This window comes from Triticum urartu, chromosome 1A (assembly GCF_056163025.1).
Source record: "Triticum urartu cultivar PI428250 chromosome 1A, HENAU_Tu73, whole genome shotgun sequence".
Classification (NCBI taxonomy): domain Eukaryota; kingdom Viridiplantae; phylum Streptophyta; class Magnoliopsida; order Poales; family Poaceae; genus Triticum; species Triticum urartu.
In genome coordinates, this window is record NC_141873.1 from 25,040,462 (window position 1) to 25,049,850 (window position 9,389).

At 49.0% G+C, this 9,389-nt stretch overlaps 1 pseudogene across 1 annotated transcript; it reads left to right on the forward strand.

The window, feature by feature from the left end:
• Positions 1-2,776: 2,776 nt before the first annotated feature.
• LOC125543152 (uncharacterized) lies at positions 2,777-3,922 on the forward strand (annotated as a pseudogene). The gene is made up of 2 exons (XR_015617300.1): positions 2,777-2,977; positions 3,059-3,922. The product of XR_015617300.1 is annotated as an uncharacterized LOC125543152 (transcript).
• Positions 3,923-9,389: the final 5,467 nt, after the last annotated feature.

Genomic DNA, 9,389 nt, shown 5'->3' on the forward strand with positions numbered 1-9,389 from the left:
CAGCATTATGATTTACTGCCTAGATTAAATCAGAACAGAAAAGAGAAAAATACGCAAGAGAACCCCCGAATGGGCCTAATTGGATGCAGTTGGCCCATTAGTCTAGTTTGCACTTGGCTCTACGTTCTGAATTTGGCCCAAGAGCAACATTTTTTGACAGAAAGGCAGAGTAGAGAGCTGCATTTCATTGATCAAAAATTTCTGAATTCCTCATTTCTTCTCCTTTCTTTCAACATATTTAAATGTTGGTCACTTCTTCTATTTTTTTCAACATTTAAATAACTTTGACCAACATTCAAACTAGGTGAATTTCTTATACAATTTCAAGATTACAAATTCCTCCATAATTCGTGCCTTTTCATACATTTTCAAGATTACAACCAGTGTGATTACCATACCTACAAATGCCCAAAAGTATTTGCAAATGGGTATTGGTAGTGCTTGATCTTCAAGCTTCCTAACATTCTTCTTCAACATTCTAAGCTCAACAGCTAGCTCTCTGTCAGTGCGTGCTTCACCCTCCATCTCTTCTTCCGGAGCTCGTGCTGCGACCACTGCCGTTCGTGGCAGCATGCGCAACCATTATTCACGCTCTTCTTGCACTTCATTCATCAGAGTCTTGCCCAGAGCATCGACCCAAAGAAAGAAGCATGCCACCTGCATGAACACCAAACAGATCAACCCATTGCTCAAAGATCCCGACCACGAAAATGGTGCGATTGCCCCAATTCTTACCCCATTCTCGCTGCACACGTAGAACGGACGATTCTGGTTCCTCGGTGTGTGAGAAACCCTCCGATCAACACCCGCCCGGCACCGCGGACAGACAAAGACAGGCATGTCCACACACGCCGGCTCTGCATCCGCGAGGTGGCACGGGAGCTTGAGGAAGACATGGAGGGATCTCAACGCCGCCACGCCCTCCACAACTGGCTTCCCACCGCCGCGCCCTCCACAGCTAGCTTCCCACCGCCGTCCTCTCTCTCTCTCTCTCTCGCCGTGGTCACCGCCGTGCTCTCTGTCGCCGTGGTCACCGCCGCTGTCGCCCTCTTATATAGCACACCTGCAACGGCTCTCTGCTCAACGGCTCTCTGCTGGGTCCGACAAGCCACGCGTGCAACGGTCTGAATAAAATTGGCCGTCCCTGCCGCCTGCTCCCACCTGTAAAGGCCGAGTCAAAAGGTTGACCTGACGGAGATGGCTGAGTTCATGGAACGAGTCGGTGCGCTCGGACTAGAGGCAAAACTGAGCACAATTCGCATTTGAGGGCAAAACTGAGCACATGAACACCACTGAGGGCAAAATGATAATTAACCCTAAAATATATGCTTCCCTGTTTTCTCTACGCCCGTGTGAAATACAACCTACATCGCACACGGTCTTACTTAGTAACAATGTGAACTACATTGCAAACAATTCACCTAGAGAACCTGTGTGCATGATTTTTTTTATTCACATCTGAGAGATCTGAAAACCGAGGAAACCAAAAATCCCGGTGGACCCCGGAAAATATTGTTACCATTCGAAACAATCAACTGGATATGAATTTAAACGCACAGAGCTATATCAAATAAGGCTTGTATGCATGTGGTAGTAAAATGCAGCCACTAGCTTCGTGGCAAAGCTCTTCTCTAGTACCACATGGTTGTGGGATTGACACCACTGGTCTCCACCATTTGCTTTTGCAATTTTAGCTTATTTTGCAAGCACAGAAGATGCACTGCAAAGACTCGAACTCACAAGCTAGGGACACTAACCAATGGAACGTACTCAAGTATTGATTTTCAGTTGGTTCAGTTATATTTCAATGACACAAAATTTGGATTCAACATTCTTTTGAAAGAATACACATGAAAAGAAACCATCGCAGGCGTAAAGCACTTGAGTATTGTAATGCCAATAGAGTGGAGTTTTTTGCACCGCTTTTCAGGTCTTGTCTAAAATTCTTCTTTAATCAATGAAATGTCAATTATTTGTCTTGTTTCAAAAAGAATATTGCTGTTTGAGCAATGATTTATCTTTGATTGCAAAATTTGTTGGTAGCTTACCAAGCTGACAGCTTGGTGAGTAATGATTATCTTTCTTTTTGAACTAGTAATGATTTATCGAACTAAACGTGAAATGTACGTTCTTTAGAATACCATGCTATCAATCGTCCAACAGTGGGATTTGGTTGATCGATCGTTGATCAAAGTAAGATTTCTTTTTTCTGGAAAACATGTACGCTCTATATTTTGAAAGGAATAACAAACAATCATGTTTGCAAAAATAAAAAAATCAGCGGCAACCATATCCGTCCGATCATGTGTTACACGATGGCGTGCTGTTCATGTTTTGATACGTCAAAGCAACAGTGTGGCAGTGCCATAGTCCACTCCGTGTTTAATAAGGCACGTTGGCTTGTTTGAATGTGCCAGCTAGGGCGCGACATCGACCCTAACGCGTCCATGGAGCTTCAGCTTCCTTCATTCGCACGTAACCCCAACACATGTCACCAATATATATATATACTCTCTCCGGTCCTTTTTACTCTGCATATTAGGTTTGTCTGAAGTCAATCTCATCCAACTTTGACCAAGTTTATACAAAAAATTTAACATTCACATAACAACACATTTATTATTAGATTCATCTCGAAATATATTTTCATATTATATTTATTAGATGTTATAAATGTCAATATTTTCTAATATAAATTTGGTTAAACTTAGCAAATTTTGACTTCAGACAAAACTAATGTGCGGATTAAAAAGGACCGGAGGGAGTACTACCCCATCGCCAGGGAGAGAGAGGCAGCTAGGCCATGGGGATTCACCCCGGGCTGCAGCGGCAGCTAGTAGCAAAGCAGCTGGAGTCACCGGACTGCCGCCGGTCAACCATCGATGGCCACACTACCGCCCTAATCTTGCTTATCACCGTCGTGGTCGACAACGCTTTCGGCGCCAGGAGCGCCGTCCAATGGCACAGCTTCTGCCAGGTACGTACCCACACCCCTCACAATCTTCTGATATCCAATGTTTTGTTTTGTTCACCGATTAATCCTCGTCGTGATTGGCAGGGGCCGATGACTGGCACGTCGCCGGCGGGCGGTATCAATGGCTTGACGTCCACGTACTATTATTATGTGGCTGATCACGCACGCTATGACCGAGACTGCGCTGCAAAGTTCACCGGCGCCCAGGGAGGCGAGGCCGATCCGACTGTGGGCGGCCACGCTTGCACCGCCAAGGAACGTGGTGTCCGCCACAGAAGTCGGGGGCTGTCCTCCGGCCAACGAGCGGACACCGCTGCCAGACATGATGAAGTCAACGTGCTGCGGAAAGACGAGAGACAGATCGCCGGCGGTTGCGCGCGCCGCGAACCAAAATGTCTGGTACAACTGTCCTGTCATCAGTGAAGAAGGCGCGGTCGCGCAGCTCCTCCGATGGTCCGGCGTGACATTGGAGGCCGTAGCCTCGTGGTTTGCTGGTATATGCGGGGGCAGGGACCATGCCGCGTGCCCTGAATCGTAACTCATGGCTGATAATCCTGTTATCTACCTCAATGTCGAAGGCCCGGTGGAGTGGCTTCTCCGGTGATTCGCCGCTTGTTACGCACCTTCGAGGAGACAGGGGGCGTTGAGGAGAGGGCACATTAAGCGTGAGGTTTGGAGGTGGAGCAAATTCACGTGTCTCAGCTTTGAGCTTCCGGCTGCCTTGAGTTAACACTATTTGTTTGCACTATAAATAAACATTATACATTTTCTCTAATATTTTTGGGCGTTGCCGCGCATTTGTGCTTTTTTTTAGATTGCTTCGTTTATGCTTCGAGTTTGTAAGGTTTTTCTCAGGTGCATTTCGTTGTAATCTAGTAAAAATGAATTTGATTATGTACTTGTTGAATTTATTGGTCAACGAATATGTAATGAAAATGTTTGGAATAACTACCTATTGTTTCTCTATTTTTGATGAGGAACATGTATCGCCTAAGAGCATGTCCAACAGTTGCCGAACGCGCGGCACGCTAAAAGTACTTAGCAGCACACCCATCGTCTGGAAAAGCGCGGCGGGCGGCGCTGGCTCCAGCAGCCGCGCTAAAATTTAGCACGTGCGTGTAGCTCCAGCAGACGCGCTATCGCACGAAACATTGCATATATATTTTTTAAAATAAAAAACGGTACATATTTCATAGATAATAAAAACGATACATAGATATTTTACATAGTTCATAGCATTGATCGATAAGCAATACATAGATAGATAAAACTACAGTGCAACTAGATATTACGGTGTAACTAGATGAACTATGGTGCAACTACACCCTACTCCGAGTCGCCCTCGTCCTCATCCGGACTGGTGTTGTCCGAGGTATCGATCCACATGCCCTCCCAACGAGGAACATTATCCCCAAAGATCGACACCCCACCTGCCTCACGATATCGCACTGCGATATCGCCAGGGCCTTCCGCCGACGCCTCCCCAAGCGCTCCGCGCGGCGCTTTGTCGTCCTTTCCGCCCAGAAGGTGTGCTCCGCCGCGACGTCCTCCGGGTGGTGCCGGCGCCACTCCGCCATGGCTCGCTCGTCCTCCTCGGCGACGAGGAGGCGGCGCTGCCGCCGACAGTGCTCCGCACGGTCCTGATCCGTGATAAGACGAGGTGGAGGGGCGACGTTCTGCGCCTGCTCGCGCATAAAGACGTCGTGGAAGTTCATCTGCGCCGGCGTCCTCTCTAGGGCCACCGTATTCTCCTCACGCCCTCACACAATGTGAGATGCCGTGATTCCACTATTGGTTCCCTTGAAGGCGGCAACCGGACCTTTACAAACAAGGTTGGGGCAATCTCCACAACTCAATCGGAGGCTCCCAACAATACCACCAAGCTTCATCACAATGGACTATGGCTCCGTGGTGACCTCAACCGTCTAGGGTGCTCAAACACCCAAGAGTAACAAGATCCGCTACGGATAGGTGGGGGAATCAAAAATCTCTTGGTGGAAGTGTAGATCGGGGCCTTCTCAACCACTCCCGAGCAAATCAACAAGTTTGATTGGCTAGAGAGATAGATCAGGTGAAAATGGAGCTTGGAGCATTAATGGAGCTTGAGGGGGAAGAGGTAAGTCAACGGGGAAGAAGGGGACCCCCTTTTATAGTGGGGGCAACAATCCAACCGTTACCCCACCAAACAGCCCCGCAGAGGGCGGTACTACCGCAGAGGGCAGCGGTACTACCGCTGAACCCAGCGGTGCTACCGCTCCCCCCTACGGTACTACCGCCCAGCAGACAGGACAAGAAGACAGAGGAGGGACTGGCCCAGCGCGGTACTGCCGGACGGGCTTAGCGCGGTATTGCCGCGGTGGCAGGGCGGTACTACCGCTCTAGAGCGGTACTACTGCTCCTACAACCGCTGCAGATGCCGCTCAACCCAACACAAGAAATGCCCCCCTCGAGTCGAGGCGGTAGTGGCCCGGTACCGCAGCGGTACTGCCGCTGACGACCACAAGCGGTACTACCGTTGGGACAAAAGACAGCTCAATCTGCAGGGAAAAGGACCTCCAACGACGCGGGAAGGCCCAGAGGGTGTGAAACGAAAGTGTACGTGATGATTCCACCCTAGCCAAACAAAAGCGGACCCCCTCTTGATAGAACGGAGACTCCTAAGGAACTAGACCACCAACAAGAAACCAAAGAGCTACACTGTCTTGAAAAACACTCCGAGGGGAGAAAAATCGTCTCGAGCCAAAGGATGAATCTCTGAAACACTCAACGCATAAGGTTAGTCCGCAAATATGTTGTCATCAATCCCCAAAACAACATCGAGAGAGATATGCCTTAACAATCTTCCCCTTTTTGGTGGATTGATGACAACCAGGGATTTGCACAGGGAAAGGACATAAAAGTAAGGATACTTAGAACTACAAACTATAGACGGGCTCCCCCTGAATGTGTGCACCTAGTTGGTGGTGCCAAAGGAATGCAAGACACACACATTCAGATCAACACTCCCCCTATATTTTATAGTCCAAAGATTCTAAGCACAGGATAAATAAGAGCAGGGTATAAAACAGGATAAGCATGCAATTCATAAGATACTACAATACTGAATAGACATAGATAATAAGGTAACGATAGGGTAGCATATGTCTCACACTATATGACTAGAACTTAGGTCTCACTGGTATCAAACCAAACCAAACAAAGACAACGAGAAAACACAAGACACCACAAACCACAAAGACACTCGCAACAAGGCAAGCAAATCCCTAAAATCTCTCCCCTTTTGGCATCGAGACACCAAAAGGGCAAAGAGCGTTGCTACGGCTCCAGGTGATGGCAAGCTGAGGATCTCGAACATCACATCTCATCGTGATCGTCTGCACCTCCGTCGTTGGTCGGAAACTGCTCGGCGTCTGAATCGGTCCAAGGGCAATGCTGGTGAATCCATTCCTCCTCTTCAGTGATCTATCCCTCAGAACCGCTGGCAACGGTCGCACCCAGGTGACGCATGAGCTCCTTGTGACGCACCCTGGCCTGCTTCTCAGCCACATGAGTCATGTACTGACCATGAGACTCCATGCAGAAAAGCTTCTTCATCTTGCGTTTGAGCTTATTTGCCCAGAGGTTCTGCACTAGAGGGCCCAAAGTCCTCCTCTTGATCATCGGCTGCAGCCCCACCCTCGGTCTCCATGTCAGCAGTAGTAGATGGACCCCCGGGTTTAGGCGCAGGGGTGCCCCAATTGTCCTTCTTCCTCAGACGCTTGATCTCATGGGAAACCAATTCTCCAGTTTCCAACATCACTCTGGGATAGACACGTACCCAGGCCTTCTCAATGAGCCTCATGATGAAGGGACCATATATCGGGCACTTGCGCTCAGAAACGGCAGAGAGAAGTTCAGACCACATAACATGAGAAATGTCTAGGCTCTCTCCAGTGTTTGCTTCCTTCTCATGCTGGCAGAAAAGAAGCATGTCCACGAGATAGGAGTGGACCATATCCAGATTCCCGATGCGAGGGAAGAGAGTCTCATGGAAGACACGATGAAGGATGTCCAGATAGGCAGACAGCTCATAGGTTTCCTTCTTAGTCTCTGGGTTAACCTTCACAGTACAGTAGGGCCAAAGGGCTTTCTTGTGAGTGGATGTAGCATTGCGGTGAGGGCGGAAGCCGAATGGAGTCTCAAGCCTGTGATCTTCCACATCAAGTAACTCCATGAAGGCCTGCCACTTGACGGAAAGCAATTTTCCATTGGTCATCCAAGTTAGAGTCCTGTCGGCATCAGTTTCAAGATGAACAGTAGCAAAGCATTGAGCCACCAAATCTGCATCAAAATCCTTGTTGAACTGCATGATCCTGAGAATGTTCAGCTGAGAACACATATGAAGGACTTCGCCAAAGTACTCAGGGTCCTTCTCCATAGCATCCGTGTCGATGGAGCGTACATCAACATAGAGATTCTTCTTGGCCTTGATCACATCAAAATAGATGGCAAACTGAAAGCGGTTCCAGAACGGGCGGTTGACCAAAGTGGGATCTTGGTCTTCCTCATAGGGGTTGCGGCGACGCTTTGCCCAAAACTCCTTGGCAGTCATCTCAGTCACAGTCTTTCCCTTTGGCTTGTTGGCGGATCTCTTCGACTGCTGAGGTGGTGGTGGAGCTCTTGAGGTTGCGCCTGCTGGTGGCGGTTGAGTACTGGAGGAACCACCTGCTGCCTCAGAGGTGCGGTAGCGCTTTGACGTTGCACGCCCGGGGTTGACACGGCGGACCTGCTGCTCAGGATGATCATCACCTGAAACCAAACACATGACCAGATGAAACGCACGAAAGAAAAGAGCATAAGCCACCAAACAAAACAATAAGGATCAAAGCGTGGTAGGACAAAGACGAAACTGGGCATACAACGGTAGTACTGTGACTAACCAGCGGCAGTACCGCCCCAGTGGTAGTACCGTGAAACAAGAGCGGTAGTACCACTTCAGCAGTAGTACCACTCGGGGCAAGCGGTAGTACCGCGCCAGATGGGGAACGGCGGTTCTTCACTACCGTGGTCAGATCCGGCACTACCGGAGATGCCAAATTCAAAAAAAATCCTACCAAACTTCAATCCACAGAGCCTAGAAGCCATCTCAATCCTACTCAAGCCTTGCCTTAGCCAAAAGACAAGAAGAACAATGCCTATTGCCCCTAAAACCTAGATGTAAGATCTAGGCAAAGAGAGAACGAGAACGGGGGCAATACCGGCATCCATGGCAAGAGGACGAGCTGGGGATCGACTCCACCGGAGGAAATGGAGAGGGACGGCACGAAAACGGCGGCCGGCCGGGCCCCTCCTGCGGCGAGAGGTTGCAGGAGCAACGAAGAAGACGAGTGGGGGCGAATGGGTATGGGGGAGAAGCAACTCCCCCTGCCCCGACATAACCCCCACAGTCGCCCGCCCCGCAGCGGTAGTACCGATGGGTGGGCGGTAGTACCGCTTGACGCTTGTCAGCGGTAGTACCGCTCACGCAGCGGCAGTACCGCTCTGCCGCAAAAAGATCCGACCAAACCGGACAGAACACACGAGCGGGAACCGATACAAAACGAAAAGACACACACACAAAACCGACAAGAAGAAAGAAGAAAGAAGATACACACCTCTCCAAGAGAGTGCGGTGGCCGAGGCCACCTATGTTTGAGTTTAGAGGTATGGCGCCGCGAAGATTTTAACCTTGGGCCCATGACCAACACTCATCTTTGAAGCATAAGTGCCATAAAGAAATGGCTAAAGTGAAAGAGTTTGGTTAGTTTATGCATTATGAGGGGAGGGAAAGTTCATTGAGAGAACAACACTCCCCCTATGTCCATGCCTACACCTAAACTAGACAACAAGTTGAGTGAGGTGGGGTGTGCAAGGGTTCAAGTCACATTGCTCGAATCAATGATATTTAGCTCATGCCTTAACTCGCGAAATCTTGCTTCATCCAAAGGCTTCGTGAAAATATCTGCAAGGTTATCATGGGTGTTGACATAGTTGAGCTCGATCTCCCCTCGCCTAATGTGATCCCAGATGAAGTGATACCTAATCTCAATATGCTTTGTCTTGAAGTGTTGCACCGGGTTGAGGGAAATCTTGATGGCACTTTCATTGTCACACCAAAGAGGCACTTTGTCACAAGTGACACCGTAATCCTTTAAAGTTTGCCTCATCCATAAAAGTTGTGCGCAACAACTACCGGTAGCCACATACTCCGCTTCCGTGGACAAGAGAGACACACAACTTTGCTTCTTGGAAGACCAACTTACCAAAGAGCAACCAAGAAACTGGCACCCTCCAGAAGTGGACTTCCTATCCACTTTGTCTCCCGCCCAATCCGAGTTCGAATAACCTACAAGCTTGAAATTTTCTCCTCTTGGGTATCATAAGCCAAAGTTTGGGG